Below are 27,554 nucleotides of genomic sequence, written 5' to 3'. Positions count from 1 at the left end.
TCCAGCTCCAGCTCCTGGAGGAGATCCAGTTCCAGCTCCTGCTCCGGGAGGAGATCCAGTTCTGGTTCCAGCTCCAGCTCCGGGAGGAGATCCAGTTCCAGCTCCTGCTCCAGGAGGGGATCCAGTTCTGATTCCAACTCCGGCTCCAGGAGGAGATCCAGTTCGGGCTCCGGCTGCCGCTGCAGCAGGAAAACCAGGAGCATCCCAGCATCTCCGACGACAGCAGCATCATCTCCGAGCCACCTGGGGCCTGCCTGAAGGAAGCTGAATGAACAAGTGTGGCGGAGGGGCTGAGCCGGGGGTGGGTGGGAGCTGCCCCTGCCTCCTGGGGGGCAGGACCACGATCCGGCTGGGCACGGCAGGACCGGTGATGGACCCCAGGTGAGACCTGAGCCCTTGGGAGGAGGAGGGAGAGGAGGATGGAGAGAGAGGGGGTCGTGGCAGTGTGCCCACGCAGCAGAGGATTGTTTGTGTTAAGGTCCAAGCCCCTTCCCCACCATCCTCTCCCCCCCCCCACTTTAATTGGGGTTTGGGGTGGGCATTGGGGGTGGGATTTTAATTGCCTGATGCCAGCTGAAATGCCCAGGCTTGGCTGGCCAATGCACATGGGCAGGAGAGATTTCCCTGCCTGGCATCCCCCCCGGCTCTTCTTCGTTGGAAGCTAGCGCACGCATCGTTTCGGATTGTAAAAAGGAGAGGAGGGAGAAGGAAAAGAAGAAAACCGAACCCCTGAGATTTAATAATAATGATAATAATGATGATGATGATGATGACAATTTATTAAGTCGAAAGGAGAGGGCAGAACGTTTTCATCCACGAGGAGCCCAAGGGGGCTGCAGCATCTCTGGAGAAGCCGGGCCCCTCCCAGGGTAAACGGGAGAGGAGGGGTGGAAGGGAAATTGGAAGCGGGGAAGAAGATGGGAGCTGAGCCTGCCTTGCTTTCCCCTCCTTTCCCTCCTCCTCCTTCTCCTCATTCGTTCATTCAGTCGTATTTATTGAGCCCCGACTGTGTGCAGAGCACTGGACTAAGCGCTCGGGAAGTACAAGTGGGCAACAGATAGAGACGGTCCCTCCCCAACAACGGGCTCACAGTCTCGAAGGGGGAGACGGACCACAAAACGAGTAGGCGTCAATACCATCAAAATTGATAAATAGAATTATAGATTCATTCATTCGATCGTATTTATTGAGCGCTTACTGTGTGCAGAGTACTGTACCAAGCGCTTGGGAAGTACAAATGGGCAACATCTAGAGACGGTCCCTACCCAACAACAGGCTCTCAGTCTAGAAGGGGGGGACAGACAACAAAACATGTAGACAGGTGTCAAAATCCTGCCCTTCATTCATTCAATCGTATTTATTGAGCGCTTACTGGGTGCAGAGCACTGTACTAAGCGCTTGGGAAGTCCAAGTTGGCAACAGATAGAGATGGTCCCTACCCAACAGTGGGCTCACAGTCTAGAAGGGGGAGACAGAGAATAAAACAAAACATATTAACAAAATAAAATGAATGGAATCAATATGTACAAATAAAATAGAGTAATAAGTACATGCAAACGTATATACGTATATACAGGTACGGTGGGGAGGGGAAGGAGGTAAGGCGGGGGGGATGGAGGGGGCCTACTGGGCCTGGATCCAACCATGCCCAGTTGAGCCTTGGCCCAGCGGGGAGAGGGTTGGAGGCCAAGGGACAGAGGACTGGCAAAGCCCCCAGAGAAAACCCAGCCCCGAGGAAGGGTCCTTTGGGTGCCCAGAGCTGTAAATGCCATTATTATTATTATTATTATTATTATTATTATTATTATTATTATTAACTTCTTCAGTGACCTCCTCTGTAAAATAGGGAGGAAGACTGTGAGCCCCACGAGGGACATCCTGATCACCTTGTATCCTCCCCAGCGCTTAGATAAGTACTTTGCACACAGTAAGCACTTAACAAATACCAAAATTATTATTATTATAACCTTGTATCTCTCCCAGTGCTTAGAACAGAGCTTGGCACATAGGAAGCGCTTAACAGATACCAAAATTATTATTATTATTATAGCCTTGTATCTTCCCCAGTGCTTAGAACAGAGCTCGGCACATAGTAAGCACTTAACAAATACCAAAATTATTATTACCTTGTATCTCCCCCAGTGCTTAGAACAGAGCTCGGAATGTAGGAAGCGCTTAACAGATACCAAAATTATTATTATTGTTATAACCTTGTATCTCCCCCAGTGCTTAGAACAGAGCTTGGCATGTAGGAAGTGCTTAACAGATATCAAAATTATTATTTTTGTTATAACCTTGTATCTCCCCCAGTGCTTAGAACAGAGCTTGGCACGTAGGAAGCGCTTAACAGATACCAAAATTATTATTATCATTATAACCTTGTATCTCCCCCAGTGCATAGAACAGAGCTTGGCACGTAGGAAGTGCTTAACAAATACCAAAATTATTATTATCATTATAACCTTGTATCTCCCCCAGTGCGTAGAACAGAGCTTGGCACGTAGGAAGCGCTTAACGAATACCATCATTATTAAATGGATGTGTGTTTGTGTATAAAAGGGGGTGTAGGGAGGTGTGTAGAGGTGGGTGTAAAAGGAAGTATGGGGGTGGGTAAGAGGGTGTAAAATTTGGACAGAAATCCCCCAAATCCTGCCAAATTCACCCTGGAGTCACAGGAGCGGCCGTACTTCTGGACTGTGAGCCCGTTGTTGGGTAGGGACCGTCTCTATATGTTGCCAACTTGGACTTCCCAAGCGCTTAGTATAGTGCTCTGCACACAGTAAGCGCTCAAGAAATACGATTGAATGAATGAATGAATGAATGAATGAATGACTGCCAGCCTCCCGTTATCTCCCCCTCATCTGGGATGGGGAAAATCCTGCCCGCGCAGTGCCAGAGGCGGCCAGCAGGGGGCGCAGCGGGCCCACAGGGGACCAAATTCCCGCCCTCGTAGTCATTATAATAATAATAATTAATAGTAATAATAATAATGACATTTATTAAGCGCTCAAAATGTGCAAAGCACTGTTCTAAGCACTGGGGAGGTTATAAGATGAGCAGGGTGTCCCACGGGCGGCTCACAGTCTTCATCCCCATTATACAGATGAGGGAACTGAGGCCCAGAGAAGAGTTCCTCCCTTCAAGGCCCTACTGAGAGCTCATCTCCTCCAGGAGGCCTTCCCAGACTGAGCCCCTTCCTTCCTTTCCCCCTTGTCCCCCATCCATCCCCCGCCTCTTCCCTCCTTCCATTCCCCACAGCACCTGTATATATGTATATATGTTTGTACATATTTATTACTCTATTTATTTATTTATTTTACTTGTACCTATCTATTCTATTCATTTTATTTTGTTAGTATGTTTGGTTTTGTTCTCTGTCTCCCCCTTCTAGACTGTGAGCCCACTGTTGGGTATGGACTGTCTCTATATGTTGCCAACTTGTACTTCCCAAGCGCTTAGTACAGTGCTCTGCACACAGCAAGCACTCAATAAATACGATTGATTGATTCATTGATTGAAGTGATTTGCCCAAAGTCACACAGTGGTGTATGGAGCCGGGATTTGAGCCCATGACCTCTGACTCCAAAGCCCAGGCTCTTTCCACTGAGCCACGCTGCTTCTCATTAGACGCTTACTATGTGCAAGGAACGTCCTAAGCGCTTGGGAAGTACAAGTCGGCCACATATTTGCTACCCTACTCATTTTGTTAGCTTAGCTTTTGTTCGTTAGCTTTTAGTTAGTTATCTTAGCTGTTAGCTTTCATTATTTTCCGGTGCTTAGAACAGCGTAAGCGCTCAACAGATGCCATCATTATTATTTTGTTCATGATGTGCATTGAGCTATAATTCTATTTGTTCTGACGATTTTGACACCCGTCTACGTGTACGGCTTTGCCGTCTGTCTCCCCCTTCTAGCCTGGGAGCCTGTTGTTGGGTAGGGACCGTCTCTATCTGTTGCCCATTTGTACTTCCCAAGTGCTTGGTACAGTGCTCTGCACACGGTAAGCGCTCAATAAATACGATTGAATGAATGAATCTATAATTCTATTCATCTATTTTGATGGTATTGATGCCTGTCTGTTTCGTTGTCTGGCTCCCCCTTCTAGACTGTGAACCCGTTGTTGGGTAGGGACCATCTCTATCTGTTGCCCATTTGTACTTCCCAAGCGCTTGGTACAGTGCTCTGCACACGGTAAGCGCTCAATAAATACGATTGAATGAATGAATCTATAATTCTATTCATCTATTTTGATGGTGTTGATGCCTGTCTGTTTGTTTCGTTGTCTGGCTCCCCCTTCTAGACTGTGAACCCGTTGTTGGGAGGGGACCGTCTCTATATGTTGCCCACTTGTACTTCCCAAGCGCTTAGTACAGTGCTCTGCACACAGTAAGCGCTCAATAAATACAATTGAATGAATGAATGAATGAATATAGAGATGGTCCCCACCCAACAATGGGCTCCCAGTCTAGAATCTCCATCTGGGGCATCTCCAAGGGTTCGACTGGTCATTCGTTCATGCAATCGCATTGATTGAGCGCTGACTGTGTGCAGAGCACTGGACTAAGCCCTTGGAAAGTACAATTCGGTAACAGATAATAATAAGGATGGCATTTGTTAAGCGCTTGCTATATGCCAAGCACTGTTCTAAGCGCTGGGGAGGATACAAGGTGATCAGGTTGTCCCTCATGGGGCTCACAGTCTTCATCCTGGTTTTACAGATGAGGAAACTGAGGCACAGAGAAGTGAAGTGCCTTGCCCAACGTCACACAGCTGACAAACGGCAAAGCTGGGATTTGAACCCATGACTTCTGACTCCCAAGCCCGTGCTCTTTCCACTGAGCCACGCTGCTTCTCATAATAGAGACCTTCCCTACCCAACAACGGGCTCACTGGCTAGAAGGGGGAGACAGACAGCAAAACAAAACAAGTTTTGCATCAATGGCATCAAAATAGATACAGTGACAGATATCGACACATCATTAATAAAATAAATAGAATAATAAATATGTACAAATATACGCAAGCGCTGTGGGGCGGGGAAGGGGGTAGAGCAGAGGGAGGGAGTCGGGGCGATGGGGAGGAGGAGCAGAGGAGAAGGGGGGGCTCAGTTTGGAAAGGGTGAGCTCTGGTCTCAGCCCCAACGAAAAACGCAGTGTTTATCAAATTCATTCATTCATTCAATTGTATTTATTGAGCGCTTACTGTGTGCAGAGCACTGTACTAAGCGCTTGGGAAGTACAATTTGGCAACATATAGAGACGGTCCCTACCCAACAGTGGGCTCACGGTCTAGAAGGGGGAGACAGAGAACGAAACAAAGCATATTAACAGAATAAATATGTACAAGTAAAATAAATAGAGTAATAAATCGAATGCCTAATGAGTGCAGATTCTCAAGGCTGAGCCGTAGGCAGCCTTGCACATGACACGGAGATCTGGAGAGGGGGAGACCTTCAAATAATCCGAAGACGCCAGGGCCGGGGGAGGCCTTCAAGAAATCCGAAGATGGGGAGAGAGGCTGGACTTGACCTCTGGCCCCAGAAAAAAAGGGGACTCAGGGGGTGGGATGGGGTTGAAGGGCAGGATTTTATAAAGGCCTCCCCACTCCCCGAGATTGTCTTTCCTCCCGGCCGGGGTCCGCACTTTTTTCGAGCACTTGCTGAGCGCAGAGAGTGATCCCAAGCCCCACCTCCCCATCGAACTGTCCCTCCGAGGAGGGCGGAGGGTGATGAGGACAGCTCTGGTCCTCATCGATTGGCCTCACACCAGACCCTGCCCAGCGGCAAGGGCCCCGGCTGCTGGATGCTCTTTTATAAGCCAATCGATGGGAAAGAAATGGATACGTTACTTTCTTTTAATGATATTTGTTAAGGTCTAACTATGTACGAGGCCCTGTTCTAAGCGCAGGAGTAGATAGCAGCGTGGCTCAGTGGAAAGAGCCCGGGCTTCAGAGTCAGAGTTCGGGGGTTCAAATCCCGGCTCCGCTGCTTGTCAGCTGTGTGACTTCGGGCAAGGCACTTCACTTCTCTGGGCCTCAGTTCCCTCATCTGTAAAATGGGGATTAAGACTGTGAGCCCCCCCCAACTCATCACCTCGTAACCTCCCCAGCGCTTAGAACAGTGCTTTGCACATAGTAAGTGCTTAATAAACGCCATCATCATTATTATTATACAAGATAATCAGGCGCCGCACAATCTGTGTCCCACGTGGGGCTCACAGGTTTGATCCCCATTTTTCAGGTGAGGTCACCGAGGCCCAGAGAAGTGACGCGACTCGCCCAAGGCCACTCGGCAGACAGGTGCAGAGCCTTTTTCCAGGAGTTAGCGGAGGAGAATTGTGTTCTGGGTTGCTTGGGGAAACGTTAGCCTGTAAGTCACCTTGCCTGTGGCATGGTAGGTAATGTGTTTGCCGCTTCTCTCTGTCAAGCCCAGAAGAATGGATTCTCTCCCTCACCTAGTGGGGTGCAGGGGCGGAGGAGGATGAAGCCGGTTGCCTCCCCTCTCTGGACTCTTTTGGGGAACAACTCAACTGAGTGAGATGTTGTTGGGTGGGCTAGGCCCGGGTTCAGCTGCTGAAATGACCTGGTATTACGTCGGCAGTGGACACCTGGCCTCTGGAAGTTGTGGGGTCATCGGAGATGCCAGGGGCAGGTCTCTCTGTTGCCTGCTGTCAGACACCTGTCACGGGCTAACTTTCCCCGAAATAGTCAAAGCTCAAGGGGTCCCCTCGTATGTGTGTTCTTGATGTGGGGGGCTTGGGCCAAGGGCCCGGTGGTCTTAATTCTGTCAAAAGCGCTCACTGTCATCAGTCACGGCGTCATCCGGGAAGACGTTCACTTTGGGGCAGAACCACTCGTTTTGAAATTTTCACTGGGGAATGCATTCCAAAACCTGGCCATTTTTGACTCAAATCCAGCTGCCGTGACAGACTCTACCAAGCCATTTTTTTTTTTATGCTCGGTTTGCATTTGAAAGATTCGGGGTTTTGTTGTGGATTTGCTTTTGTGTCTTTTTTTATGAAAAGCATTTTTTTTTTCCTTCCATTTGGGCAGATTGTGACAGGGACCGAACTGCGGCCCTTAGAAACGATGAAAAATTAGCCAATTCTCAATCCACGTCAGTGTGCAGCCTGCCCTCCGTGGGAGGAAAATAACACCAGCCAGTGATTTTCTACCCAGCTGCAGTTTCAATCCTTTTAAGAGACCAGCCTGTTTCCCATAGTATCCCGGGGGGGTTTGGATGTTCCCGGGGTCAGCACTTGGATGCTTGAAGGCCCCCCTCCCTATTTCTCTAAGGATTGGAAGCCCACCCGCCTCACTACTTTTCCCTCTCAATCCTCCATCCCTCCTGGGGGGGATTTTGGAATCTACGGGGGTGATCTTTCATCTAGCTCCGTCTCCGTTTTCTCTCCCTCCTTGCTTTTGTGGCCCCCTCTCCCCACTGGCCCAGCTACCAGGCCTTATTCTGGACCTTTTCTTTTTCAGGTGTGGTATTTAAGTACTTACTATCAATCAATCAATCAATCAATCAATCAATCGTATTTATTGAGCGCTTACTATGTGCAGAGCACTGTACTAAGCGCTTGGGAAGTACAAATTGGCAACACATAGAGACAGTCCCTACCCAACAGTGGGCTCACAGTCTAAAAGGGGGAGACAGAGAACAGAACCAAACATACCAACAAAATAAAATAAATAGGATAGAAATGTACAAGTAGAATAAATAAATAAATAAATAGAGTAATAAATATGTACAACCATATATACATATATACAGGTGCTGTGGGGAAGGGAAGGAGGTAACTATGTGGCAGGCACCCTACTAAGGGCTGGGATAGGCACGAGGTTATTTAATGGTCACAGTCCCTGTCCCACACAGGGCTCACATTTTACAGATGAGGTAACTGAGGCGCAGCAAAGTGAAATAACTTGCCTAAGATCACACGCTGGTAGGTGGCAGAGCCCAGATTAGCACACAGGTCCTCTGTTTCCCGGGTCTGTGCTCTTTCCACTAGGCAACACTGCTGCCTCTTCCCCAGCCTCAATTCCTCCGTGCTCGTCCCCCGCTCCTCAGCGTTGCCGGATGGGGATGCCCAGGGAACCACTTTCCCATCTGTTGCTCACACTGAACTCTGAACAGTCCCTCCTTCTGGCCAACCTTCCCAAACGGGTCTCAACATTTAGAAACTAGACCGCGGTTTTGACAGGCACCTTCTCCCTTTCTCCCAGCAGTCCTTAAACCAGGATCACCCTCAATTCCCAATCTCCCCCACTGTCCGCTGCTTCTGTTCCATCACGTTGAGGAAACGTCCAGCCCTGGACACGCCAAACCTGTCCTTTCTGCCTTTATCTCTTGCCCAGCTGCTACCCCATAGCTCTATTTTCCCAGGCCCTCCCCGCCCCCCATTCAAAGAAACTATGGAGAAGCAGCGCGACTCAGTGGAAAGAGCCCGGGCTTTGGAGTCGGAGGTCGTGGGTTCAAATCCCGGCTCTGCCAACTGTCAGCTGTGTGACTTTGGGCAAGTCACTTCACTTCTCTGGGCCTCAGTTGCCTCATCTGTAAAATGGGGATGAAGACTGTGAGCCCCCCGTGGGACAACCTGATCACCTTGTAACCTCCCCAGCGCTTAGAACAGTGCTTTGCACATAGTAAGCGCTTAACAAATGCCATTATTGTTATTATTATTCCCTTCTTTCACCCCCATCCCTCCTCCTCCTTCCCCTCTGCCAGCAGATGATCACAGCTGCATTCCAGAAATGACCGAGACCGGCAGATGAGGGATCTTGCTCTTAGCATCCCCTCTGCAGCCTGCCCCTGATCCCTCTCAACCCCCACCCAAAAAGTACTCCTAATTTTCCCTAGCAGCCACCTGCGGGCAGCAGCTAACCCAATTTGTTCATTGTCCCCTGCCCCAACCCTCCCCCCACCCGCCTCCTCCTCTCTCATCAAAGCAGCATGGTCTAGTGGATAGAGGACGGGCCTGAGCGTCAAAAGGACCTGTGTTCTAGTCCCAGTTCCGCCAAGTGTCTGCTGTGTGACCTTGGACAAGTCACTTAACTTTTTGATCCCTCAGTTCTCTCATCTGTCAAATGGGGATTAAGACTCTGAGCCCCACGAGGGACAGGGACTGTGTTCAACCTGATTACTTTATATCTACCCCATTGTCTGGCACGTAGTAAACATTTAGCAAACACCAGAAGAAAGTCCCTCCTCCATAGATTCTTTTTCTGCCGCCTTCAAATACACTGCATCCCCCAGGCCCAAAAATCCATCTTTGGACCCTAAGAGCCCTTCTGAATGCCCAGTCTTCCTCTTCTTCATTCTCCTTCTCCAACTCTTCCTTTATCTCATTCTCCTCCTCCCTTCCTTCCTTTCCTCTGACTCTCTCCTGAGGTAATTTGCTCATCCCCCGCATTAGATTGTAAGTTTCTCAGGGGCAGGTATCATATCCTTTTCTTCTGATAGATGTTTCTCAAATGCCTAGCACTGTGTTTTGCACACAGTTGATGACAACGATGATGATAGTTTTCATGGCTTTTGTGGCGATTAACAGGTTCTTCCTTCGGTTTATCCTAGTTCCCTCTCCCCATCTCTGCCAGGTTCCATGACAGTTTGAGATGATTTTTCTTGAGGCGGCCAGTGAGAAGGAATAAACCTTTCATATAAAAGGGAGTCATTTCCTTTGAAATGCAAATAGCTGCTAGGTACTTTTCATCCTTGACAGCCGTTTGCTGAAGATTTCCAAATCCACCTCTCCACTCCTGACTTCTCCCCCTCCATCTGGGTCCAAATCTCTCACTGTCTTCAGACCCTTTTGGATGACCCCAGGACTGTCACTGGGTGTCCTGTCAATCAATCAATCAATCACTGGTATTTATTAAGTGCTTACTGTGTATAGAGCATGTGCTGAGCATTTGGAAGAGTTCGAGTTAGTAGACAGTATCCCTTCTCACCAGGATCTTGCACTCTCGTGGGGAAGACAGACATTAAAATAATTGTGGATAGGGAAAGCAACAAAGCGTAGGGATACATACATAAATGTGGAGGAGGTGAAAATGGGGTGAATATCGAAGTGCTTAGGGATGTGGACCCAAGTGCCGAAGTGATGCAGAAGTGAGGGAGAATAGGGTGGGCAGTTTCCTCAAACTGATATAGGCTGAAAGGTCTTATCTTGCTCTCTTCCCTCCCGTAACACCCCCAAGTATTTTTTTCTTTTGATGGTATTTGTTAAACACTTGTTAAGCCCTGTCATTAACCCTAGGGTAGATACAAGATAATCCGGCAGGACACACAGTTTCTGGCCCACGAAAAGCTCACTACATCGTAGGCAGGCGGATTTCATCCCCATTTTACAGATAAGGCACAGGGAAATGACACGACTTGCCCAAGGCCACACAACAGACAAGAGGCCCAACGGGGATTGGTTCCCCGGTCCTCTGACTCTCAAGCCCGGGCTCATCCAGCGTTTAGAACAGTGCTTGGCACATAGTAAGCGCTTAACAAATACCAACATTATTATTATCATTCTGCTAGGCCACGTTCCCTTTGCCACGGACAGACTCTTACTCCTGGCCCGGCTCTTCCGCGTAGCCTGAGGCTTATGGTCTCCATCCCTCCCAGGCTGGAGTTAATTGCCAAGTCCAACAGTTTGCTCTTCCATCACCAAATCCATTTTTCCTGAACCCCGATCACCCCACCACGGTCTACTTCAGTCATTCTTCTTGCCAGTCTCCCAGATGCCAGTTTTTCCCGTGCTCCGCTTCTTTCATTCACTCAATCAATTGTATTTATTGAGCACTTATAATAATAATAATAAAGACAGCATTTATTAAGCACTTACTATGTGCAAACCACTGTTCTAAGAGCCGGGGAGGTTACAAAGTGATCAGGTTGTCCCACGGGGGGCTCACAGTCTTCACCCCCATTTTACAGATGAGGGAACTGAGGCCCAGAGAAGTCAAGTGACTTGCCCAAAGTCACACAGCTGACAAGTGGGGATTTGAACCCACAGCCTCTGACTCCAAAGCCCACGCTCTTTCCACTGAGCCATGCTGCTTCTCTTACCATGTGTGGAGCACTGTACTGAGCACTTGGGCGAGTACAGTGAAGCAGCGTGGCTCAGTGGAAAGAGCCCAGGTTTGGGAGTCAGAGGTCATGGGTTCAAATCCCGGCTCTGCCAACTGTCAGCTGTGTGACTTGGGTCAGGTCACTTAATTTCTCTGTGCCTCAGTTCCCTCATCTGCATAATGGGGATTAAGACCGCGAGCCCCCGTGGGACAACCTGATCACCTTGTAACCTCCCCAGCACTTAGAACAGTGCTTTGCACATAGTAAGCGCTTAATAAATGTCATTATTATTATTATTACAGTACAACAAGAACCACGCACATTCTCTACCCACAACGAGCTTACAGTCTAGAGGGGGAGACAGACATTAATATGAAGAAATAAATGACAGATATGTACATAAGTGCTGTGGGGCTGGGAGGGGGGATGAATAAAGGGAGCAAGTCAGGGTGAAGCAGCAGGGAGTGGGAGAAGAGGAAAGGGGGGCTTAGTCAGGGAAGGCCTCTTGGAGGAGATGGGTCTTCAGTAAGGCTTTGAATGAGGGGAGAGTCATTGTCACAGCCCTTCAGTGACTCTCCGTCTTGGGGGTCAAAGCTTCTGACTGGGGCTTTCCAAACTTTCACCAGCTCATCCTTGCCCGCATCTTCTCTCTGAACCCAGCCTGGCTCCGTTCTCCTTCTCCCACTTCAGTAATAATAATAATAATGACATTTATTAAATGCTTACTATGTGCAAAGCACTGTTCTAAGAGCTGGGGAGGTTACAAGGTGATCAGGTTGTCCCACGGGGGGCTCACAGTCTTCATCCCCATTTTACAGACCAGGTACAGGTACAGACCAGGTACAGAGGTGGCAGCTGGAACAGAACATCTCCTGATCATTATTATTATTATCATTATATTGCTAAGAACTTTGCATTATAATTTTGGGGGTGGATAAAAGTTAATCAGGTTGGACACAGTTCCTGTCCCACATGGGGCTCACAATCCAACTCTCTTCTCTATCACTCTCTCAGCTCACCCTGTCTTTGGGCTAGTACAGTGCTCTGCACACAGTAAGCGCTCAATAAATACGATTGATGATGATGATGGGAGAGGAAGCCCGGCGAACCGGGGCCGAGACCACTTTCGATCGGGGTGATTGGCAAGCTGCCCGCCCGGCCTCACTCACTGGAGATGTTCCCTTCACTCAGCTGCCCGTGGCCCCTGGAAGATGCCCATGGTGCGGACCGACAGGTTTGAGAGAAAGAGAGAACAAGGAGGCTTAATACATCTGTCTTATTTTGCTTCCTTCAGGTCAATTTTCAGGCTGAGGCAGGAGGGAGGAAAGAGGGGTGGTTTAGCCAAGCGGAGAGAGAAGGTGGGGGGAATGAGGAATGAAGCAAGAAGAGGAGAGAGTGGAGGGAGGCAAGGAGAGAGATGAGGAGCTGAAGGAAGTGAGTTGTCAGGGACCCTTTGGGGGGATGGATTTTCCAGAATCCAGAAGTCTCGGGGGCTGGGACCAAGCAGTGTGGCCTAGTGGATAGAGCACGGGCTTGGGAATCAGAAAGACCTGGGTTCTACTCCCAGCTCCTCCACTTATCTTTTGGGAGTCACTTGAGCAAGTCACTTCACTTCTCTGCACCTTAGTTACCTTATCTGTAAAATGGGGATTAAGATTGTGAGCCCTGTGTGGGACAGGGACTGTGTCCATGATTAACTTGTATTAAATTAGCACACAGCTTGGCACATAGTAAACTCTTAACAAATACCGTAAAAAGAGAGTCTGGGGGACGTGCCAGGAGGGATGCCGCCCTCTGTTTTTTACCTCCCCTCTGAACGGTGTCAGCCTCTTTTCCTGTTCCATTAGTTTTTCGAGGAGTTTCCCTCAAAGTCAACCCTAGCGACTGGCTCTTGACTCCGATGCCTCGCCAAACAAAGAAATATTGTGTGACCCTTTGTTTAAGTCTGGAAAATGAACTCCACGATTGTGGTCTCAGCCTTTCACACCTTCTGGCTTCTCCTTGAGATGTGGGAGTTTTCTTGGGGTCCATTGAGCTGGGGCAAAGAGAGAGTAGGACACGCCTAAGTGTGGAAACTCAGTTGGTACTGTTGAGTCACCACAGGAGATTTAGGCCCAGTTAACTGGGAACCTGGGCTTCACTCTCCTGTCAGCTCTCACCTCCCTCCCTCCTACCCCATTCCTTTGTTTGTGACCCCAAGGTCATGGTCTCTCCCTCCCAATTGCGGTGACTTCAGAATCTCTGGGCAGTGAATCAGTCCGTCAGTGGTATTTATTGAAAGCTGTGTGCAGAGCACTGTACTAAGATCTTGGGAGAGTACAATATAACGTTCCCTGCCCACAACAAGTTTACAGTCTAGAGGACTGGTTACAGGCAAGACAGTTAGACAGTGGCGAGAGGTGGCAGCTGGGACAGATCTCCTGATCATTATTATTATTATCATTATATTGCTAAGAACTTGCTTTGTGTCAAGCACCGTTATAATTTTGGGGGTAGATAAAAGTTAATCAGGTTGGACACAGTTCCTGTCCCACATGGGGCTCACAATCCAACTCTATTCTCGGTCACTCTCTCAGCTCACCCCATCTTTGGGCTACAGTTTCTCATTCATTCATTCATTCAATGGTATTTATTGAGCACTTACTGTGTGCAGAGCACTGTACCAAGCGCTTGGGAAGTACAAGCTGGCAACACACAGAGACGGTCCCTACCCAACAGTGGGCTCACAGTCTAGAAGGGGGAGACAGAGAACAAAACAAAGCATATTTTCTCCTCAACATCCTCCGTTCCTCACATCCTAGACAGGACCCACCCCTGCAAACAAAGGGTGAATGGACTGAAGTTATAATTCAATTTTAGATTCACAACTCAGGTCACCGAGAATGCTTTTCCTCTTGTTGAGATGCTTTTCAGAGTCCATAGCAGGTCACTGACTTTACTCTGACCTTCATAGCCCAACTTCAGCCAAGGGGCTGGGGATTTGATTTTTGTTGCATTGTTGTTGATTTTTGAAGGGGAGCGGAGCCCATTCACCCCACGGTTCTACTGCCTCATTTGCTGCTGTCCCAGATCTCTCACCCCATGTAGACTTGTCAAACTCGTTATGGGCAGGGAGCGTATCCCAACTCTGTTATATTTCACTCTCCCAAGCACTTAGTACAGCACTCTGCCCACAGTAAACACTCAATAAATACCACTGTTGGATTCATTCCTGGGATTATTAGATTCTGAGTGGAGAACTAATCTCTTCAGGGGACAGGGTGGTGATTATTGCTCACAGACCAATCACAGAAAAGTCTGCGGAATAGCTGTGTGGCATGTGTCCTGCTAATCCTTCAGTGAACTGAACCCTTTTCTTGGGGGTAGTGGGAAGCGGAACAGGTGACCAGTGGGGTTAATAATGCCTTAACTCGGGGCGGGAAGTCATGCCAACCAGCAGATTCTGGCTCTTCTACGTGCGGTGGTCAACGATGTTTAGAGATGGGCACAAGGGCTGGCCTCCCGTCCCTGATTAGATGCTTCCCTCACGGCCTCGGGTGTCCCCCTCATGTGTGAAATGAAGAATGTTCTTGCCTCCCTCCGAGGGCCGGAGGGGGGATTGGGAAGCTTCATTACTTCTGCTAATAAAACACTTTGGACTCTGGAGGCAAAGTGCTGTGTAATAGCTTGGTGCTAACCACGTGACTTTCTTCCCAAAACCTCATCACCCTTAGAAGTAGCAAGGAGACACAGATTATTAGCTCGGCTCGAGAGGGGCTGGTTCAACGCCGTCACCTGGTCCAACTCTTATCCCTCTTTGCAAGATGGCTCCTAGGGTTTGTCGTAGATCACCTGGAAGCGTGATGGGAAAAGAACACCAGGGGGTCACCCCGCAGGCCGAGAGCCCATACTGACCACTCGAACTCCATCTCCTTGGCCTCTCTCCGGCAGGTAGGGCCCAGCGGGAGTCTTAGAAAGGGGGTGTCGGTTAGAGTCGGTTGTAAAGAACCACTTTCATTCATTCAATCGTATTTATTGAGCACTTACCGTGTGCAGAGCACTGTACTAAGCGCTTGGGAAGTACAAATTGGCAACATAACCACTCTCCGGGCCCTCCCATCGGCTGGTCACCGAGGGACACTACTGGCCCTCTGGCTGACTTGCCCGATCGCTTCGGCGGCAGCCCCTCCGGGAGGAAGAGAGATGGCCACTGTCGTCATCTTCCCGCTTGCCCCTGGCAGGGAGGGGTCAGGGGTCAGTGTCCGCCTTGGGCTTGGCTCTGCCTGCCACCTTCCATCGGTCAGGGGGTGAGGTGTGAGGAGGCCCTTTCCCCCTCCCACCCCTTTTCGTGTTCCCCCCAATCCTCTCGCCACAGCCGCGGGCTTCGGCCAAGAACTCCAAGCACAGCTTGGAGACCGGGACTGGGTTTGCTAAAGAAAAATGTCCTTCCCACACAGCTCAGGCAGCCTACCTTCCTCCCCTGGCCAGCACCGCAGAGCGTTGGCTCCTCTCTCCGACTCTGCCAGATTGTTTGGGGAGGGGGTGGAGGGAGAAGGAGGGCGGGAGAGAGGGAAGCGGAGGGAATCGTTCTGTGGCTGAGGGGGAGGCGGTTGAGTTGTGGTTGCCTAGGACAGAGTAAGGAGCTTGGGAAGTAACGGTGAGAGCTTTAGGCTGAGAGACTAGGGGAGATTTATTTTTCTTCCTTGCCACCCCACAAAATTCCAGCTCTGCCGTTTGTCTGCTCTGTGACGTCGGGAAAGTCACTTCACTTCCCTGGGTCTCAGTTACCTCACCTGTAAAATGGGGATTAAGACCGTGGGACATGGACCATGCCCAACCTGATTAACCTGTATCTACCCCAGTGCTTAGTACAGTGCCAGGCACATAGTAAGCTCTTAACAAATACCTTTTTTTTTCCAAAAAAAAAAATGAATGAGAAAGGAAGCCACGGGATGAGAGATGGAAAATTACCCTGGGCTGGGGGCCGAGGCGAAGGCAGGTAGTCTGGCGCTGTGCTGATGCCAATGTGGATTTTTTTTAGACTGTGAGCCCATTGTTGGGTAGGGACTGTCTCTATATGTTGCCAATTTGTACTTCCCAAGCGCTTAGTACAGTGCTCTGCACATAGTAAGCACTCAATAAATACGATTGATGATGATGATGATGATTTGACGGATTCCAATGCCGCTGGTTAGGCACTGCGCCGGCTTAGTTACCCCACTGCTGCCAGGCAGTCGTGGTATTTATTGAGTGCTTACTGTGTGCAGAGTGGCGTGCTAAGCGCTTGGGAGAGCACAAATAACCACACGATTGTAGGAACTGACCAGGGCTAAAGGGCCTGGGGCGGGCACCAGTTGCCCCCCTCTGTTCTTACTCCTGACTGGGGCTCTTTACTAGGTTGCCTGCGTCTCCTGCAGATCATCTGAGTCTTCTCCTCTGCAGGATTCCTGGACTGGCCACCTCCCCCGAGCACAAAGATAAGGACAGATTCCAACAGAGAGGGCAGCTTCCAAGGAGGCCTCACTCTGACCTGAATCAGAGGTGCCAACTCCTCTGACCGAACCCCCCGCACAGTCCCACAGTCCGGAGGCCAGGAGCTTCCCCGGAACAAACGGGCCCCCAGCTGTGGATGTCAAAGGGGCTTTGAGATTTGCAAAAGCTCGGCGGATTTGTAGTGAGCCACGGACTTCGTTCTGTGGGCTTTCCCTCCTGGGCCGGGAGCCGGATTCGGAGGCGGGGGGGAGGCTGACCTCCCGGGGCTTCCAGACGACGGGAAACAGAAGACTGGGAGTCTCCAGGGGAACCTTTGTCCCAGCCTCGAGCTCGCTGCAGTGAAAGGAATTTTCCTTACTCGGTCTTGTCGCCACAGGAGCTCAGAGCCCAGTTGAGGTGTTGTTTCATTCAGCCTCCCCATTTTGGAGGGTGACCCTCGCCTCGTGGAGGGGATCCTCCCATCCTCACTCATAGGGAGGGATGATTTAGGCTGTTTGAGAGGTAGGCGATTCTGACTTCATCACAGTTGCTACCTGGGAGCCTATAGAAGGGAAATCCATAGGGGAAAGCAGCGTGGCCTAGTGGGAAAAGTACAGGCCTGGGAATCAGAGGATCTGGGTTCTAATTCCATTTGTCTCCTGTGTGACCTTGGACAAGTTACTTAACTTCTCTTTGGCTCAGTGACCTCATCTGTAAAATAGGGATTAAGAAGGTGAGCTCTATGTGGGACATGGACTGTCTCCAACCTGTGCTTCCCCCGACCCTTAGTACGGTGCCTGGCACGTAGGGAGCGCTTAACAAATACCGCAAAATAAATAAATAGGCTGGTCAGTATTTGGTAATAGTCTGAAGGACTGGTGAAGATATGTGAAAAGGATAGGTCGAGCAGATGGGGAATATTTCTACCAACTCTGTACTGTACTCTCCCAAGTGCTTAATACAGTGCTTTGCACACAGTAAGCGCTCAATAAATAACACTGTTGATGGGTGTCTCAGTGAGAAATCCAGGGACAGGGAGGCGTCTCTGAGAAGCCCTGGTGTAGTGGGGAGGGAGACCGAGAAGCAGCATGGCTCAGTGGAAAGAGGGTTCAAATTCTGGCTCCACCAACTGTCAGCTGTGTGACTTTGGGCAAGTCATTTAACTTCTCTGGGCCTCAGTTACCTCATCTGGAAAATGGGGATTAAAACTGTGAGCCCACCGTGGGACAACCTGATCACCATGTAACCTCCCCAGCTCTTTGAACAGTGCTTTGCACATAGTAAGCACTTAATAAATTCCATTATTATTATTATTATTATTATTCAAGCCTTTCACCTCCCTCCCAGTCAAACTCCTGGAAGCCAGAGAAAGATCAGTGCCAACTGGAACTAGTAATTGTATTAACACTCCTACAATATGTAAAGTGCTACACTTAGTACCGGGAATGAATGCTCAGGTAGGAATTAGATCCAACCCCCGTACAGAGCATAGTAATTGACATTCCGCGACCATACAGAAGGAGGAAAAGATGTGATCCCTCCCCTCAGAGAGCTTCCCTCTGGAGCAGTAGGCACAGTGGACCAAGTGTCATACGGGGAGCAGTGAACTCCTTTCTCTCTTTCTTCCTTCCTTCCTAAAAGCAGAAGGTGCAATCTCTAGAGCCACAGTTGTGAACTTCAAGGTGGTTTCTTTGCCACTTGACTCTCTCCTTGTAGCAGGGTGTAATGGATTCCTGAAGGACTGTGGCCAACACCTTTCTAGGAACACAGATGTATCCCAGGAGGAGCAAGATTGGGCTAGGAACTGTCTGGGTTATGAGGGCCGGGCAGACAGTTGACTCCCAGTTATCCAGGGGTTGTTTTTCTGGCTTGTGGATTATCCCGACCCGCTGGTCTTTTTGCTTCTTTTTTTAAGGTAATAATAATAATACAATAATGACAGCATTTGTTAAGCGCTTACTATGTGCCAGGCACTGCATTACGACTTAAGGTGGATACAAGCATTTCGAGTTGGACACAGTCCCTGTCCCATGTGGCTCACAGTCTCAATCCCCATTTTGCAGATGAGGTCACTGAGGCCCAGAGAAGTGAAGTGACTTGCCCAAAGTCACACAGCAGACCAGTGGTTTAGAACCCATGACCTTCTGACCCCCAGGCTCATGCTGCTTCCCAAGCACTTACTATATGCCTGGCACTGCGCTAAGCGCTGAAGTAGATGCAAGCTAATTAAGTTGGAGACTGTAACCTCGTTGTGGGCAGGGAATGCATCTGTTTATTGTTATATTGTACTGTCCCAAGCGCTTAGTACAGTGCTCTGCACACAGTAAGTGCTCAATAAATACGATTGAAAGAACATAGTCCCTGTCCCACATAGGGCTCATAATCTCAAACCCCATTTTACAGATGAAGGAACTGAGGCACAGAAGAGTGAAGTGACTTGCCCCAGGTCACACCCTAAACATGTGGTGGATCAGGGATTAGAACCCAAGTCCTTCTGACTCCTAGCCTGTGCTCTATCTATTATCATCAATCGTATCTATTGAGCGCTTACTGTGTGCAGAGCACTGTACTAAGCGCTTGGGAAGTACAAGTTGGCAACATATAGAGACAGTCCCTACCCAACAGTGGGCTCACAGTCTATTAGTCCACCCTGTCATGCTGCTATCATCTTCACCTTCCCTTTGCGGGAAGTTAGAGGAAATCTGAAAAACTCAAATGCAAACCCATCCCCCTTCATCCTTGGGAACAGCACTAATGGAAATTTGCTGGGGAAAGATTTGGGGATTATTTCTGACCTTGAATGGATAAAATGGAGGTGGGGGATTGAGAGGAGGGACGGGATCTGGCGATTTTAGGGCTTTGGCTCCTGTTGCCCTCGGGGACGTGGCTAATAGCGGTCTGGAGGGGCCTATGGCTGGTGAAGAGGGTGAGCACGTGGGGTGAATAAGAGAGACATCTTGGTGACAGCTGGAAGCTGTAACTCTCTCCTCTTCAGCCAAAGTGGACAGGCGTTTGCGTGTCTAATTTCTGTAGCTGAATTGGTCCAAGGGCCATCAGCTCCTCAGATGATAAGGGTGGTGGCGGCCCACAGGAGCCCAGTTCGAGGGCAGAGAAGGTGGGTTTGGTATCCTTGGCGCAGCCCACCCGCTGGGTCAGGGGAAGGGGGATGAGGACCCCAACCTGGACACCGAGGGTGAGCGGGTGGCTACCAGTCTGATCTCTGGGAGGGCCAGGAGAGATCCTGAAGCCATGCCCTCCAGAGTGGACGGGGACACACTGGTGACCCAATCCTCCCGCTATGCCCAGCCTCACACACTGCCTGCCCCGATGGGCTCGGCTCCCTCCCGGAAGACAGGGTGGTCAGAATGGGTGGTTTCCGGCGAGACGTCACGTCTGGAGATAAAACAGCCTCTCCTCAGTCCCGGTCGAACGAGTCGTAGGGATCCTCATCCACTTCCAGGGAACGGAAGACTTCCCTCGACTTTGGCCATCCACCATCTCTTGAAAACCCTGAACCCGTACCTCAGAGCCCTCAGAAAGGAAGAAGCCAGGCTCTCGTGTTTGGGGTCGGCCCAGACTGAGCAAAACACATTGGTCGCCCACGTCTACGGTGAGGCAGGAGCTCATCTGGGTTTTCTCAGCAAATTTGGGTATACTCCCTCTCCCTTCAAATAACAATAATTATCCTATTGTAAATAAGGATTAAGACTGTGAGCCCCCTGTGGAACAACCTGATCGCCTTGTAACCTCCCCGGCACTTAGAACAGTGCTTTGCACATAGTAAATGCTTAATAAATGCTATCATCATTATTATTTGTTAATCACTATGTGCCAAGCACTGTTCTAAGCACCGGAGTAGATACAAGCTAATCGAGTTGTCCCACCTGGGGCTTACAGTCTTAATCCCCATTTTACCGATGAGGTAACTGAGGCACAGAGAAGTTAAATGGCCTGCCCAAGGTCACACAGCAGACCAGTGGCAGAGCCAGGATTAGAACTCAGGTTTTTCTGACTCCCAGTCTGTACTCTCTCCACTAGGAATGGAATGGGTATGCCTCTGCTTGACTCTCCCTCCCGTAGCTGAGACTGGCAGACTACTGGAAACTCTCCAGGTGCCATCCTGAGAGGGTTAGAGCTTGGTAGAGTAATAATAATAATGGCATTTATTAAGCACTTACTATGTGCAAAGCACTGTTCTAAGCACTGGGGAGGTTACAAGGTGATCAGGTTGTCCCACTGGGGGCTCACAGTCTTAATCCCCATTTTACAGATGAGGGAACTGAGGCCCAGAGAAGTGAAGTGACTTGCCCAAAGTCACACAGCTGACAGTTGGAGCAGGGATTTGAACCCATGACCTCTGACTCCAAAGCTGGGGCCAGAGTTTACAGAAGAGCAGGTGCTTCCAGTGGGGAGAGGGATGAAATCGCTTAGCACATAGCCCTGCTTGCCTGGGGGTGAGGGAACCAAGACTGCTTCCAGGTGAGTCTTGGTGGGAGGCAGGATTCCAGTTGTCCCCCCAAGGGAAGTGTGTTCCAGGCAATCAATCAATCAATCGTATTTATTGAGCGCTTACTGTGTGCAGAGCACTGTACTAAGCGCTTGGGAAGTATAAGTTGGCAACATATAGAGATGGTCCCTACCCAACAGCGGGCTCACAGTCTAGAAGGGGGAGACAGACAACAAAACATATTATACAGGCTAATCATGTTGGACAGCATCCCAGTCCCACATAGGGCTCCCAGTCTTAATGCCCATTTGACAGATGAGGGAACTGAGGCACAGAGAAGTGAAGTGACTTGCCCAGGGTCACACAAGCAGACACATGCCAGAACTGGGATTAAAACCCAGGTCCTTCTGACTCCCAAGCCTGTGCTCTACCCATTAGACAATGCTGCTATAAAGAAGCACTCAATCGGATTGATCGATTTCTGGGTTCTACCAGCCTTGGGGACACAGCTGCTTGGGGGTGGCAGGGGGGATCCTCCCCTTCCCCAGCCCCCCTCAATCCCCAGTCAGCTGGTGCCCTGGTGAGGAAGAACTTTGGGCTGGGCCTCATATAATAACAATAATAATAATAATAATGACATTTGTTAAGCACTTACTATGTGCAAAGCACCATTCTAAGCACTGGGGAGGATACAAGGTTGTCCCACATGGGGCTCACAGTCTTAATCCCCATTTTACAGATGAGGGAACTGAGGTCCAAATAAGTGAGGTGACTTGACCAAAGTCACGCAGCTGACAAGTGGGGGAGCCAGTATTAGAACCCATGACCTCCGACTCCCAAGCCCGGGCTCTTTCCACTGAGGCACGCTGCTTCTCATATGGGTGGCACCAGGCTGCAGGCATTCTACCTGGGCCCCGAGACTTCATGAATTTTCAATCCTCTCTCACTAGGGTAGATCCCATCTGAATCACGGTTCCGTTTTCCTGTTTGAGATCAATGGCTAACTTCCCGGCAATCCCAGGCCCAGCAGGCAGGAGCCCGTTTCCGGAGCACCGACAGTCCGGGCCCCGCTATCCTCTCCCCCATGGGCAGCGGTATTTCTAACGAGAAACAGGTTTCCCGGGCGCCTTAGTTTCTGAGCTACAGCCGGGGCACACAGCTGCAGTCCTCTGCCAGACACCACCATCCAGGAAACACCTGGATTTGTACAGATTTATTACTCAGTTTATTGATTTTATTTGTACGTATTTATTCTATTTATTTTATTTTGTTAATTTGTTGTGTTCTCTGTCTCCCCCTTCTAGACTGTGAGCCCACTGTTGGTTAGGGACCGTCTCTATATGTTGCCAACTTGTACTTCCCAAGCGCTTAGTCTGGTGCTCTGTACACAGTAAGCGCTCAATAAATATGAATGAATGAAAGTGAGTGGGCCGCACCGGCCCCGGGACAGGTGGGGGGCATCCCCTCCGCTGGGGTGGCTGCCCCTCTCTATTTATTTATTTATTTTACTTGTACATATTTATTCTATTTTATTTTGTTGATATGTTTTGTTTTGTTGTCCGTCTCCCCTTTCTGGGCTGTGAGCCCGCTGTTGGGTAGGGACCGTCTCTATATGTTGCCAACTTGTACTTCCCAAGCGCTCAGTACAGTGCTCTGTACACAGTAAGAGCTCAATAAATACGATTGAATGAACCTGGTGGGCAGTGATATTCCCTAAGGAGGTTGTCATCCCCCCAGGGCCTCAGCACTCCCTTAGCTCAATAATTCCAAAATCAGCCCCTTTCTCTCCACCCAAACTGCCTCTGGACTGATCCAAGAACTTATCATGTTCCCCGTGGGACAACCTGATCACCTTGTTACCTCCCCAGCGTGTAGAACAGTGCTTTGCACATAGTAAGCGCTTAACAAATGCTGTCATTATTATTATTATTATTATTATGTCCCACCTTGCATCGGCCTCCTTGCCAACCTCCCTGCCTCCTGTCTCTCCCTCCTCCGGTCCAAATTTCACTCTGCTTCATGGATCATTTTTGTAAAAAAATCCACTCAGTCCACATCTCATTCATTCATTCAATCATATTTATTGAGTGCTTACTGTGTGCAGAGCACTGTACTAAGCGCTTGGGAAGTGCAAGTTGGCAACATATAGAGACAGTCCCTACCCAACAGCAGGCTCACAGTCTAGAAGGGGGAGACGGACAACAAAACAAAACATATCAACAAAATAAAATAGAATAAATATGCACAAGTAAAATAAATAAATAAATAGAGAGGGGCAGCCGCCCCGGCGGAGCGGGGAGACGGTTCCTACCCAACAGTGGGCTCACAGCCTAGAAGGGGGAGACAGAGAACAAAAGAAAACACGTTAACAAAGGAAAATAAATAGAATAAATATGTACAAATAAAATAGAGTAATAAATAAAATCAATAGAGTAATAAATAAAATCAATAGAGTAATAAATAAAATCAATAGAGTAATAAATAAAATCAATAGAGTAATAAATAAAATAGAGTAATAAATAAAATCAATAGAGTTATAAATAAAATAGAATAATAATAAATAAATAAATAAAATAATAGAGTAATAATCTCCCCTCTCCTCTAAAGCCTCCGCTGGTTGCCCATACATTGTCATGAAATACTTGTGGTATTTGTTACATGTTTACTACGTGCCAAGAACTGTGCTATGTGCTGGGGTAGATATAAGATAATAAGCTCCCACACGGGGCTCACAGTCCAAATAGGAGGGAGAACAGGTATTTAATCCTCATTTTGCAGATGAGGCAACTGAGGCCCCGAGGTCATGCAGCAGACAAGTAGCAGAGGCAGGATTAGAACTCAGGTCAGATGCGCACCCTGCTTTCCCTTCAGTTTTAGGGGTGCTCCGTTGGGAATCAAGCTAGTCAGGCCCCCACATCACGCGGGGGTGGATGCAAGGAAATCAGGTTGGACACAGTCCCACATGGGGCTCACGATCTCAATCCCCATTTTGCATATGAAGGAACTGATTCAGAGAGAAGTAAAATGACTTTCCCAAGGACCCACAGCAGACGAATGACCCTCCTTTCCCATCCCGCTCTCCTTTCAGGAATCCTTTGCTCCTGTTGTTAGTCCCATTCTTCCCCCCGCCCCCCCCAATCCTTCCTCAGCATCTTTTCAGCCTGATTGGAAGAGGTACTTGAGAAGCAGCATGGCTCAGTGGAAAGAGCCCAGGGTTTGGAGTCAGAGGTCATGGGTTCAAATCCCGGCTCTGTCAATTGTCAGCTATGTGACTTTGGGCAACTCACTTAATTTCTCTGGGCCTCAGTTACCTCATCTGTAAAATGGGGATGAAGACTGTGAGCCCCCAGGTGGGACAACCTGGTCACCTTGTAACCTCCCCAGTGCTTAGAACAGTGCTTTGACATAGTAAGTGCTTAATAAATGCCATTATTACTATTATTATTATTACTTGGTGATAGAGAAGTGGGTTGGTTGGTATTGGGCTTGGTGGGACGGGCTGGTCTAAGCTCCCTGAATCAGACAGTTGTTCTAGTTACCAAGTGCTTGGCACATTTGCGGAGGAGAAAACGGCCAGGAAGACGGGCAGCTGTGCCCTGCATAGCAATGAGGAGCAGGACGATTCATTCAATTGTATTCATTGAGCGCTTACTGTGTGCAGAGCACTGTACTAAGCACTTGGGAAGTACAAGTTGGCAACATATAGAGACGGTTCCTACCCAACAGTGGGCTTACAGTCTAGAAGGGGGAGATTTCCTTGGTCTTGGAAATTCCTATTTAAGAACCTAGCCAACTCTTTAAAATAAACACAATTTTCAACTATATGATTTTAGTTCCAATTTAATATACACTTACCAATATGGTGTCCCAATAAAAGACTTCCTTTTGGCAATTGTGGCTGTTATCTGTGCAGATACTCCAAAATCGGCTATGATGTCACATAGTATTTTTAAGTGCTAACTATGTGTCAGGCACTGTGCTCAGCCCTGGGGTCGGTACCTGATTCATTCATTCATTCAATCGTATTTATTGAGCACTTACGGTGTGCAGAGCACTGTACTAAGTGCTTGGGAAGTACAAGTTGGCAACATATAGAGACAGTCCCTACCCAACAGTGGGCTCACAGTCTAGAAAACCTGATCAACTTGTAACCTCCCCAGCGCTTAGAACAGTGCTTTGCACATAGTAAGCGTTTAATAAATGCCATTATCATCATCATCCCATTTCCTCTTTTATGGCCGTCCATACCCTCTCTCCAGATGCCACCCTCTTTTCTCCTCCTGGCCCGTGGGCCTGGTCGGGGGATTCCGACTTGCCTTGATGCCCACCTTCGAGCCATCCAACTGTATATTGTTGTACAGATTTATTACTCTATTTATTTTACTTGTACATATTTACTCTTCTATTTATTTTGTTGATGATGTGCATCTAGCTTTATTTCTATTTATTCTGATGACTTGACACCTGTCCACGTGTTTTGTTTTGTTGTCTGTCTCCCCCCTCTAGACTGTGAGCCCGTTATTGGGTAGCGACCGTCTCTTTATGTTGCCAGCTTGTACTTGCCAAGCACTTAGTACAGTGCTCTGCACACAGTAAGTGCTCAATAAGTACGATTGAATGAATGATACAAGCAGCGTGGCTCAATGAAAAGAGCCCAGGCTTGGGAGTCAGAGGTCATGGGTTCTAATTCTGACTCCGCCACTTAGCTGTGTGACTTTGTGCTCAGTTCCCTCATCTGTAAAATGGGGATTAAAACTGTGAACCTCACGTGGGACAACCTGATCACCTTGTATCCCCCCCCAGCGCTTAGAACAGTGCTTTGCACATAGTAAACGCTTAACAAATACCATCATTATTAATACAAGCTAACCAGGTGGGACACAGTCTATGTCCCACGTGGGGCTCACAGTTTTAATCCCCATTTTACAGATGAGAGAGCCGAGGCGCAGAGAAGTCAAGTGACCTACTCACAGTCACACAGCAGACAAGGGGCCGAACTGGCATTAGAACCCAAGTCCTCTGGACTCTTTCCTCTAGGCCACGCTGCTTTTCTGTCACGTCTGCCGAGCCTAAACTGGGTATCCCACCTATCACAAAGGCCTGGGCTGGCCTTTATCAATCAATCAATCAATCAATTGTATTTATTGAGCGCTTACTGTGTGCAGAGCACTGTACTAAGCGCTTGGGAAGTACAAGTTGGCAACAAATAGAGACAGTCCCTACCCAACAGTGGGCTTACAGCCTAAAAGGGGGTCCAGAGTTTCCTTATTTTAATAGGGAAGCTGCTTTGTGGTTTGCCTTTGCAGGACAGACTAAGGGAAAGCAGGTGAGTATCCCGTCTGCCAGGATGGGGAGGGAGATTTTAAAGACTCTCCCAATCAATCAATCAATTGTATTTATTGTGGCCTTACTGTGTGAAGATCTCTGTCCGAAACCCTTGAGACAGTACAGTAGAACTAGCAGAATCAATGCCCTCAAGGAGCTTCCAGTCTACCGACTCTGTTGTGTTGTATGGAGGAGCAGCATGGCTTAGTGGAAAGAGCCCGGGCTTTGGAGTCAGAGGTCATGGGTTCAAATCCCAACTCTGGCGATTGTCGACAGCTGTGTGACTTTGGGCAAGCCACTTAACTTCTCTGTGCATCAGTTCCCTCACTTGTAAAATGGGGATTAAGACTGTGAGCCCCCCGTGGGACAGCTTGATCACCTTGTAACCTCCTCGGCGCTTAGAACAGTGCCCTGCACATAGTAAGCGCTTAATAAGTGCCATTATTGTTATTGCTGTATTCTCCTAAGTGCTTAGCACACAGCTCTGCACACAGTAAGTGCTCGGAGAATACTGTTGATTGTCTCTGAGAAGCAACGTGGCTTAGTGGAAAGAGCACCAACTTGGGAGTCAGAGGTCGTGGGTTCTAATCCCTGCTCCGCCGCTTGTCAGCTGTGTGACTTTAGGTAAGTCACTTCACTTCTCTGGGCCTCAGTTACCTCATCTGCCAAATGGGGATTAAGACTGTGAGCCCCACGTGGGACAACCTGATTATCTTGTAACCTCCCCAGTGCTTCAAACGGGGCTTGGCTCATCGTAAACGCTTAACAAACACCATCATTATTTTTATTAACAGCCTGCTGGAAAACCCCCTCAGAGTTGAGGAGGCGGCAGGATCTTTCAGGAACGTAAAAAAAACCCTCTTTCTGTCCTGAGTTTGGTTTTTCCTATCTCCTCCTGACTCTCTCTGCCCCGTTTTCCCTTCCTGTCCTCTCCCACACCCCCCTGATTTTCAATTCCCGAACGCCAGTTGTCTGGAGCTTCAAGTTATCAGGGCTGCATCTCGAGTTCTTGGGAGGAATCGAAGTAAGATAACAAAATCAATCCCATTTACTCTGCTGTTTAGCCTAGGGAAGAAGCATTGAGGGAGTGACTGAATATTTCCAACCCGATTTGCTTGTATTTACCTCAGGGTTTAGAACATTTTCTTGCATATAATAAGAGCTTAGCAAATACCATAATAATAATTATTATTATTATCATGTGTTTTCCAGAGTCTGAAATGGTTTATAGGAAGTACGAGACCCTCTTCTCCATACTTAGGGTGA

The 27,554-nt window shown here is 48.8% G+C and overlaps 1 protein-coding gene across 1 annotated transcript in view; it reads left to right on the top strand.

Annotated features, from left to right (window-relative positions):
* The first annotated feature begins 310 nt into the window (after positions 1-310).
* Positions 311-27,554, top strand: part of DLGAP4 (DLG associated protein 4) — a 310,968-nt gene continuing 283,724 nt past the window's right edge. Inside the window, 1 exon segment of the mRNA XM_038749996.1 lies at positions 311-381. The gene's annotated coding sequence lies outside the window, so the exon portion shown is untranslated.

The sequence above is a fragment of the Tachyglossus aculeatus genome, chromosome 8 (genome assembly GCF_015852505.1).
Source record: "Tachyglossus aculeatus isolate mTacAcu1 chromosome 8, mTacAcu1.pri, whole genome shotgun sequence".
Classification (NCBI taxonomy): domain Eukaryota; kingdom Metazoa; phylum Chordata; class Mammalia; order Monotremata; family Tachyglossidae; genus Tachyglossus; species Tachyglossus aculeatus.
This window is presented reverse-complemented; position numbering and strand designations above follow the sequence as displayed.